General features: G+C 46.4%; 1 protein-coding gene across 1 annotated transcript in view; it reads right to left on the bottom strand.

Moving 5' to 3' along the window:
* Positions 1-6,701: 6,701 nt before the first annotated feature.
* The window catches only part of THOC2 (THO complex 2), a 52,266-nt gene continuing 50,777 nt past the window's right edge, over positions 6,702-8,190 (bottom strand). Inside the window, exon 39 of the mRNA XM_042876406.1 lies at positions 6,702-7,622. The gene's annotated coding sequence lies outside the window, so the exon portion shown is untranslated. The remainder of the gene's footprint in view (positions 7,623-8,190) is intronic.

The raw sequence follows: 8,190 nt of genomic DNA, 5'->3' as shown, positions 1-8,190 counted from the left end.
GAAAGGAAAGGAAAGGAAAGGAAAGGAAAGGAAAGGAAAGGAAAGGAAAGGAAAGGAAAGGAAAGGAAAGGAAAGGAAAGGAAAGGAAAGGAAAGGAAAGGAAAGGAAAGGAAAGGGGAAAAAAAAGAAAAAGAAAAGAGAGGAAAAGACGAAAGAGGAAAAGGAAGTGAAAGAAAGTGAAGAAAAAGCAAAGGAAAGGACTGCTAACAAGATCTTAGTATTGAGAAAAAAAAAATCTTGTAAAAAAATCAGTGCAACAAAAGCCATTCTTTGATACCACTGCACAGAAACTGAACTCGAGTCCCGAGCGCAGCCGCGGTGCGGTGCTGGCAGCTGTGGGCACGCGGCTCCGGCAGCATCGCACCCAGCCTGGCCCCAGCGCAGCCGCCCGGGACCCGGCGCCCGTGGTTCTGAGCCGCTCTCAGCTGTCGGAGCTCTTCTGTATATCAGCGAAGAACACCTGAAGAAAAGAAAATGTGCATTAAATACAGCTAAGGTCACTGACTGTGAATCTGTAAATCCAAGAGAAAGCAATCTGTGGAACTGCATGTCCTGCTTCCAGACCAGTAAATTCATTTCCTTGACAAGGTAGCTAAGTGCAGGCAGAAATATTGTATTCCTTTGTTTTTCTATCATCGGGCATACCTACAGGTGCTTTATGAAAACAATATTGGGTGGCTTTAAACAAAACAACAAGCGACGTGCTGTTTAGGTTCAGACCATATATCTCTTTTCTTGCTGTGCATCTGCATTTTAATTCAATGTTGAATATCAAGCAACGAAGCAAGAGAAGCGCAGGTTAGTTTTTCCCAGGCCCGCTTCTGCCTCGCACCGGGTTCCTCCCAGCTCGCAGTGTGCTCAGCTAAATGCTTCTCGGCAACAGTTTCAAACCGGAGCAGGGAGCAGCCCCCCGAGCAGCCCCGCCGTGCTGGGAGACGCACAGCCCTGCCCCAGCAACCCGCAGCCTCCGCCTGGGAACCGCGCAGCGCCATCTGCAAACGAAGCAACAACGACAACAAAAGGTTAAAAATACTTAAAAAAAATTAAGAACAAAAAGGTGAAACATGTTGTCAGTCACGCCGGAAGCGTGCGGTGAGATATCTGCGTACTAATTACCTCTAATACGACAAGGCGTATTTTCTGTAGTTTACTATAGAATTTTGTTTCGTCGGTAACATGCGGCGCAATGAAGCTCATTTAAACCCATCTGACCCGTAGGCGTTTAGTTTGCTGATGATAGATTCGAACTTTTAATAGGATTTAAACAACAACAAACACAAAGAAAAGGACTGTATGGGCAAAGTCTCGCTAAAAATACATATTTCCAACCAAATGTAATATAACAACCATTTTAAAGGCTCATAGGAGAATAATTTATCGTTCCAGTTTTTAACAGGAGATTAAACAACAAAGTTGTGGTTTTGGTTTGGGTTCTTTTTGTCATGAAACTGTGATTTTTTTCACCTTCTGATCACGACCCGCTCCGGGTGAGGGCGGGCTGGAGCGGAGCGGTCCTCCGTTGGGTTCAAACCACGAGTTTTTCTTAAAAGCTGTATAAAAAAGTATGTTTATCAAATCCATTTTTACCGAGTGGAGGCTTCACACCAGTGAAGGGAGTTTGGGAAACGGTTCGACATTTTTTAAACTTGCATGTAAAGCTAAAACAAAACGTGGTGATTGCTTACAAACCCCAGCTACCAGCTCCAAGCTATGGGAAGTTCGGCGGTAGTCTCACGACGATGTTCTGGTTTATTCTTTTCCTTTGCGTTGCTTTGGGCTCTCTTGGGTTCTTTCCTTTTCGTTGTCTTCTGGTATTTTTTTCTGTTTTCTCTCTCTCTTTTTTTTTTTTTTTTTTCCAGTTTGTAATTTAAGTTCCTATTTTTGGTCATTGAAACTGCACTTCAGTGAGCAGAAAAATTGCCAAGCAAACTAATGGCTGTAAAAGCATAAACTGCATGTGTGGGCATCAATTACTGAGCCTCATTTTAATGAGGTGTTGTACAAAGAGTTTTAATACATTTTGTAAATAAAACTGTAAAGGAAAAAAAAAAAAGAACCCACAAAGAGTTTGCTGATGTTTTCCCCAAGGAGAGGCACTGCGGCGGCCACAGAGCTCTGCTCTGACTTGGGATGCCCAACGTTTGTTCCTTTTGGGGAAAGGCTTCGGGACACACAGCTGAAACAAAGCACAATGCTTTGGGAAATAGGAATTTGGGGTTTGGCACCCTGAAAACAAATGGTGTTGCTCAAAGAGCTGTGGGTGCCCACCCCCTGAGGTGCCCAAGGCTAGGCTGGGTGGGCACTGGGCAGCCTGAGCTGAGAGGCAGCAGGGCCACAGCAGGGGGGGGCTGTAAGGTTCCTTCCAACACAAGCCATGCTGTCATTCTCTTGGTGTGATGCAGGCAGGGTGTGTGGGGCTGAACTGGGGCAGTGCAAAGCCCACAGGGATGGCAGGGAGAGCCATCTACAGATGAGACAGAGACTGAGCCCATCAGCACATGGTAACAGCACCATGCAGGCACTGCTCAGCACCAAGAGGGGACAAAGCCTTGGGTTGGCAGGGCCACTGCCCCCAGCCCGGGCAGCCTTGTCCCCCAGCAGCAAACCAGCCAGGGCTCCGCACCGCTGTGGCCCCACAGTGCCCCGCTGAGGGCCGGTGCAGAGCATCGTGATTTGTTTTTTAAAAAAAAATCCTTACTTGTGGCTATTAAAATAATAATAATAATTCACAGTTATTAAAATAAAATTACGGAATTTCCCTGGTGCTCATATTCATTGCCTCAGTCTGAAAAATTGATTCTGTTTTGCAGGCAGCAAGACATAAACAAGCTCTGGATAATGATAGCTCTATTCAATTAAACTAGGGGATTTAAGTACAGTGATAACGTTTTCATGGGTATTGTAAATTTCAAAGCACTGTCAATTCAGACCATGCCCATCCACAACTGCTGCTGGGGACAAAATTGCCTGTAGCTGCTGTTGTCCACACCCAGCCCTGTGGTCTGGGCAGGCTGTGCAAGGGCCTCACCACCTTCAGTGAAAAACCCCTCACATCTAATATAAATTTCCACTCTTTTAGTTTAAAACTGTTTCCTCCTTGTCCTATCATTACCTGACCACGTAAAAAGTCAGTCCCACTCCTGCCTATAGGCTCAAGTACTGGAAGTCCACAATCAGGTCCCCCCGGAGCCCTCTCTTCTCCAGGCTGAACAAGCCCAGCTCCCTCAGCCTGTCTTCACTGGAGAAGTGCTCCAGTCCTATGAGCAGCTTCATGGCCTCCTCTGCATCCTTCTTGTGCTGCAGACAGCAGAGCAGATGTGGACAATCTTTTCCCTGCCCACTGCCACCCCTCTGTTCATGCAGCCCAGGACGCTGTTGGCCTTCTGGGCTGCAAGTGCACATTGCTGGCTCGTGCCCAGCTTTCCTCCACAGGGCTGCTGTCAAGGAGTTCTTCTCCCTGTCTGTACACATATATGAGATGGCCCTGACTCAAGAGCAACACCTTGTTGAGGCTCATTAGGCTTACGTGATCCTACCTTTCATGTTTGCCCACCTCCCTCTGGATGGCATCCCTTCCTTCTGTCACATCAGCTGCACCACTCACCTGGGTGTCATCAGCAGTGCTGAGGGTGCACTTGATCCCACTTTCCACGTCACTGATAAAGATGTTGAAGAGCACTGGTCCCAGTACAGACCCTGGGGGCACCACCTGTCACCAGCCTCCACCTGGACATAGAGCCACTGATCACAACCCTCTGGCTGTGACTTTCCAAGTGCTTCCTCACCCACCGAAACCCAAGAGGCTGAGGCTCTGCTCCACAGCCAGAGCTGTAAGAAGAGACCTGGAGGAGCAATGGGCTCGGGGCTGGAGCTTTGAGCCTTCAGGCCATTACAGTGCTGCAAGGCTGAATGGGGACTGCAGTGCTGAGCTTTGGCACCGGTGTGGCCCTGGGGAGCACAGCTGCCATTGGCTTTGATGCAGGTTCAGGCTGTGCTTTGCTTTAGTTTCCAGCAGTGTGAAAGCAGCAGTTGAACCCGGAGTTAAATGAGCAAAGGCCAAAGAGAAGAAGCTCTGAGAAAGGCCCGTTAGGCACAAGGCATAGTGGGGCACACGGCTGCGGGCAGCACAGAGCTGAATCTCCATGGCAGGGGCTATAAAGCCTTTAAGCGCATAACATCTACGTTAGATAACGTCAAGCACACAAATAAAGCAACTGAGCCATCAGTGCACGTGAGGCAGATGCTCGATCTGCCATAAGCAGGGTTCTGAAGCGGAACCAAGGTGCGATTCCACGCACGGACCGCAGCTACAGGGCGAGCTGCAGCCGGCGCCCACCGCCCGCCCCGCGGGTCCCAACGCAGCGCTCAGGGCCGGGCGGGAGCCGCTCCTCCGCACAGACACTGAGCCCGAGAGGCTCCGCGATTATCCGGAGCAACACTGACATGCAGCGGCCAGCCGGGCTGGAAGCCTGCAGGCAGCAGGCAGGCAGCCCCGGGGGGTCTGAATTCCAGATAGAGACTGAGCGGGCTAATCGCCAAAAACCTACCAAATTAACGTAAGGGCCGCGCTCTGAGCTGAGGCAAATAAATATAAATGGTATTTATTCAATATTCCCCTGCCCTTTGAACACGGGGAGTTCGCCATCTTCAGCCAAGCAGCTCATCAGGAGCCAGCTGACGCTGGCAGCACCCAGCTGTGAGCAGCCCTGGCTGCTTTCAGACGAATTTCAGATGTCTCTTCCTCTGGCATCTACCGGCCACAGGGGTGAGCGGTGCAGGAGAAAGCACTACAGCTGCGGCAGGACCTGTAGAGAGCCACCGCATTGAGCACAGCATACAGAATTCAGTGGCTGTGAAGTTTCTGATGTCATTTGTGTTTCCTCGTGAGCCTTTAATGTAAAAGGACACACGGAGCACCAAGCGTTGAACAGAACAAGGTGTGTTTCCCAGGCAAACCATCAGCATCCGTGTAGTGACAGAGGTGCATTTCCCACACCTGCCTGCGAGCAAAGGGCAGGGGCAGAGCAGTTCACACCGCACAAATCTGAGTTTGGATCACTTTCAGCAACTTCCTTTTCCAGAAGAGAGAGCCAGCAGAAGCACCAACAGAGATGGCTGCTGCTAAGCACCGGTAAGGAGAATTAAGGCACAGAGATCAGTAGGGAGCGTGGCAGCAGTCATACAAACCAAAGCACTCCCACAAATAGAACACACCTCCTGCTTGTCAGTCTAAAAGCATAACCTTGAAAATCACAATCATCCTTTCCTGTTAGAGACCATAAGGGTGAGGACAGACTGCCTTCTGAAGGCCCTGAGGGACTGCCAATACAGGCAATGCAGCTTTCAAGGGAATGCAAGCTCTACCTATGAGAAACCTTCACCCTCCATTACAATTTTCCTTATAAACCTTACAAATCCTCTGCTCCAACTCATCTTAAACTGGCACGACTTTGCCTTTTAAAATAATTATTCAAATTAACTATTCAGTTCATCTTCAGGATAAAGCAGCAGCATGCGCTGCAGCCCTTGCACAGCAGCCACAATAGCAAGCACTGCTTCCACTGCCTGCCTTCTGAGGCTCCATAAGGGTGAAGGCTGTCAGGTTTCATCTTCCCGCTCACATTTGCCTTCACAGTGTTGAACACCTCTCTCTAGCATCCAAGTTCTCTCCTCCACAACCCAATTTATTGCAACAATATTGGAGAGCACAAATGGACGAGGGGCAGAGCTGAATTTAAAAACGAGACAGAAGATGCAGTAAATACAAAAGCTGCAGAGGAACAGTTGAGCACGGTATTACAGCTCAAGTGACAGATGTGAAGGTGTCACCAAAGGGGAAGCAGTGACCCGGAGAACATTCTGTTCCGCCATACCTATCGGCTACCAAAGCAAAGGGTGGCTCACAGAACGCTGCTGGCAAATGGAAGGAACAAGCACACAGAGTTCAGCTGCTCCAGGAGATAATTTGCTGTGAGGAAACACGATTGCCACACCATCACCAAAATTCAATAAGAATCTAATTGTAGCATATGCATCTACAGTGCTGGACCTAGGCCAAAAAAGCTCAGCACCCAAGATACCTCTTTAAATAGCAAACAGGGCATTTGGGCAAGACACCAGGGCCATTCCTCCAAAGAGCAGAAGCTGGCAGTGTTTCTCAATCCCTGTTTCCTAGCTTTAACTACTCATCACTTTCACTTCACAAGATTCACAGCTCCAGGGTGAAAAAACAACTCATCTTTAACATGAAGACTTCCAAACGCAAAGATCCCCTTACCCAGGTGAACACATAGCGACTTCTAAGTGAGCTGCCACGCTTCATCAGAAGGGCCAAAGTCCTTATTTTTGCCAGGCATTAAATTAAACTGTCGAAACCAAGCTAAGACCTTTTAAAGTCAGCCTCGTTTGACCAGATTAGGAAATCAAGAGGGAAAAAGGCCCCAAAAATTCTTCAGAGTTTTGGATCACAAACATCTCAAGGTACAAACCTGATTGGATTCAAGAAAGCACACCTTGATCTTCCTGACAGCACAGCAGGGCTACACGTGTGGCAGCCCCCAGGAGGCACAGTGCGCTGGGATGCTGGCAGACAGCAGTGAGCACAGTGCTGACACAGTTGCACTCTCCCCAGTTGCACTCATCCCCTCACAGACGCCGGCAGCGGCACACGAAGCAATAAAGCGACCACACGCACACAATGATTTACGACCCATTGAGAAAACTATTGTTTATTTAGAAAAAAGGTTACACTGGTAGAATTCAGCAGATAAAAAAATTGTTTGTTTTTTTTTTTTCTCTTTAAAAATGTCATTGTGAAACTTTTCAGACTAAAGTTTAGCGATAAAAAGCTCCTGCAGCTGGAATTGAAATTTTTCTTTTTTTTTTCTTTTTCTTTTTTTTTTTTTTGAAGAGAGCATTTCCAATTAATCTAAAAACAACATGACAAACAAAAGGTGGCAAGGGACAACTGAGCACAGGTTCAGGCTGGGAGGAGGGATCGGGGTTTGTTCTTTATTTTTTGTTTTTCTGTTTTAAACAAGCCGACGTTGTACACAGAATATACAAATAATCCCTAAGCATCGCATGAAAACAGTGCTCCCACTTCGTTGTTTTCTGTGTGTGTTTTTTTTCTTCTTTTCTAAGTCACTGGTATTAAAAACAGGCCAAGTAATAAATAAAAACTGAGTTTAAATGAGGTAAATTCAAAAAGGTTCAATAACTGTTTATTTGTGGTTTTCAAACATCTAAAAGAACGCATTTCATACTGAAAGAATTACTAAACTCAGGCAGTATTTTAGACAACCCAAAGTGGAACTCTGTACACATGAAACCTCCTTTGCACTATGGCAACTGTTTGTTTGCAGCACATTGTGCTAAAATATGGAATAGGTAACACTTTCAGCCAGGTACTGAAAATAAATGTGTAAGAAACTAAGCAACAAGTTAAAATACAGTAATGTACAACTCAACAATTAAATCTTCAGCAGGGGGAAATAAAGCAGAGAACTGAATAATTTAAGGAGATGCAGATGGGTCCTCTTCATTCACAAATTTCTGTGCAATCTATACTCTGGAAAATACATTTCTGGTCACAGCTGGACATCTTGTCATTTCAATCTCACCTGCAATGAAGGCACACACAACTGGAATTAGACACTGCTCAAATGAAAACCCAACTCACAGCTGAGTATTTTACTTCATTCACAGTTCAAAGAATGTGAACCCTTGGGCCTCATCTGTTCCCTAACTATAGTTTATTCCATAGCAAGAGCTATGGTAACGTAAGCATCCATTGGCAGTGAAATACTCATTTAAAGACAGAAACAAGCAGCAAGGAGTCACTTCTCAAGGCAGTATCTGCTGTGCACGCACACCTTCCTTGGAGCTGTTCAAGTCTCCAGATTAGACAACAATAAAAGCCCCAACCGGATGCTTTGTGCTTTGTAACTACAGTTCTTCCTTGACACTGAATTGCTGGTTGAAGGAAAAATTCTCATTTCTGTTCAAGAAGCTGCAAGTCCACAGCAATGGGCTTCAGCTGCCAGAAGTATTTCAGAAAAATACTCTTTTAAAGGGAAAAAAACTGAGATTAGACAATATGGAGTTCAGAAAAGATCCCATGAAATTCTTTCTGGAGACTGTTCATATATATATATATATATATATATATATATATATATATATATATAT

The sequence above is a fragment of the Lagopus leucura genome, unplaced genomic scaffold (assembly GCF_019238085.1).
Source record: "Lagopus leucura isolate 7727_CA_CO unplaced genomic scaffold, USGS_WTPT01 Super-Scaffold_100016, whole genome shotgun sequence".
NCBI lineage: Eukaryota > Metazoa > Chordata > Aves > Galliformes > Phasianidae > Lagopus > Lagopus leucura.
The sequence above is the reverse complement of the archived record's forward strand: the minus strand, read 5'-3'. Positions and strand labels throughout refer to the sequence as shown.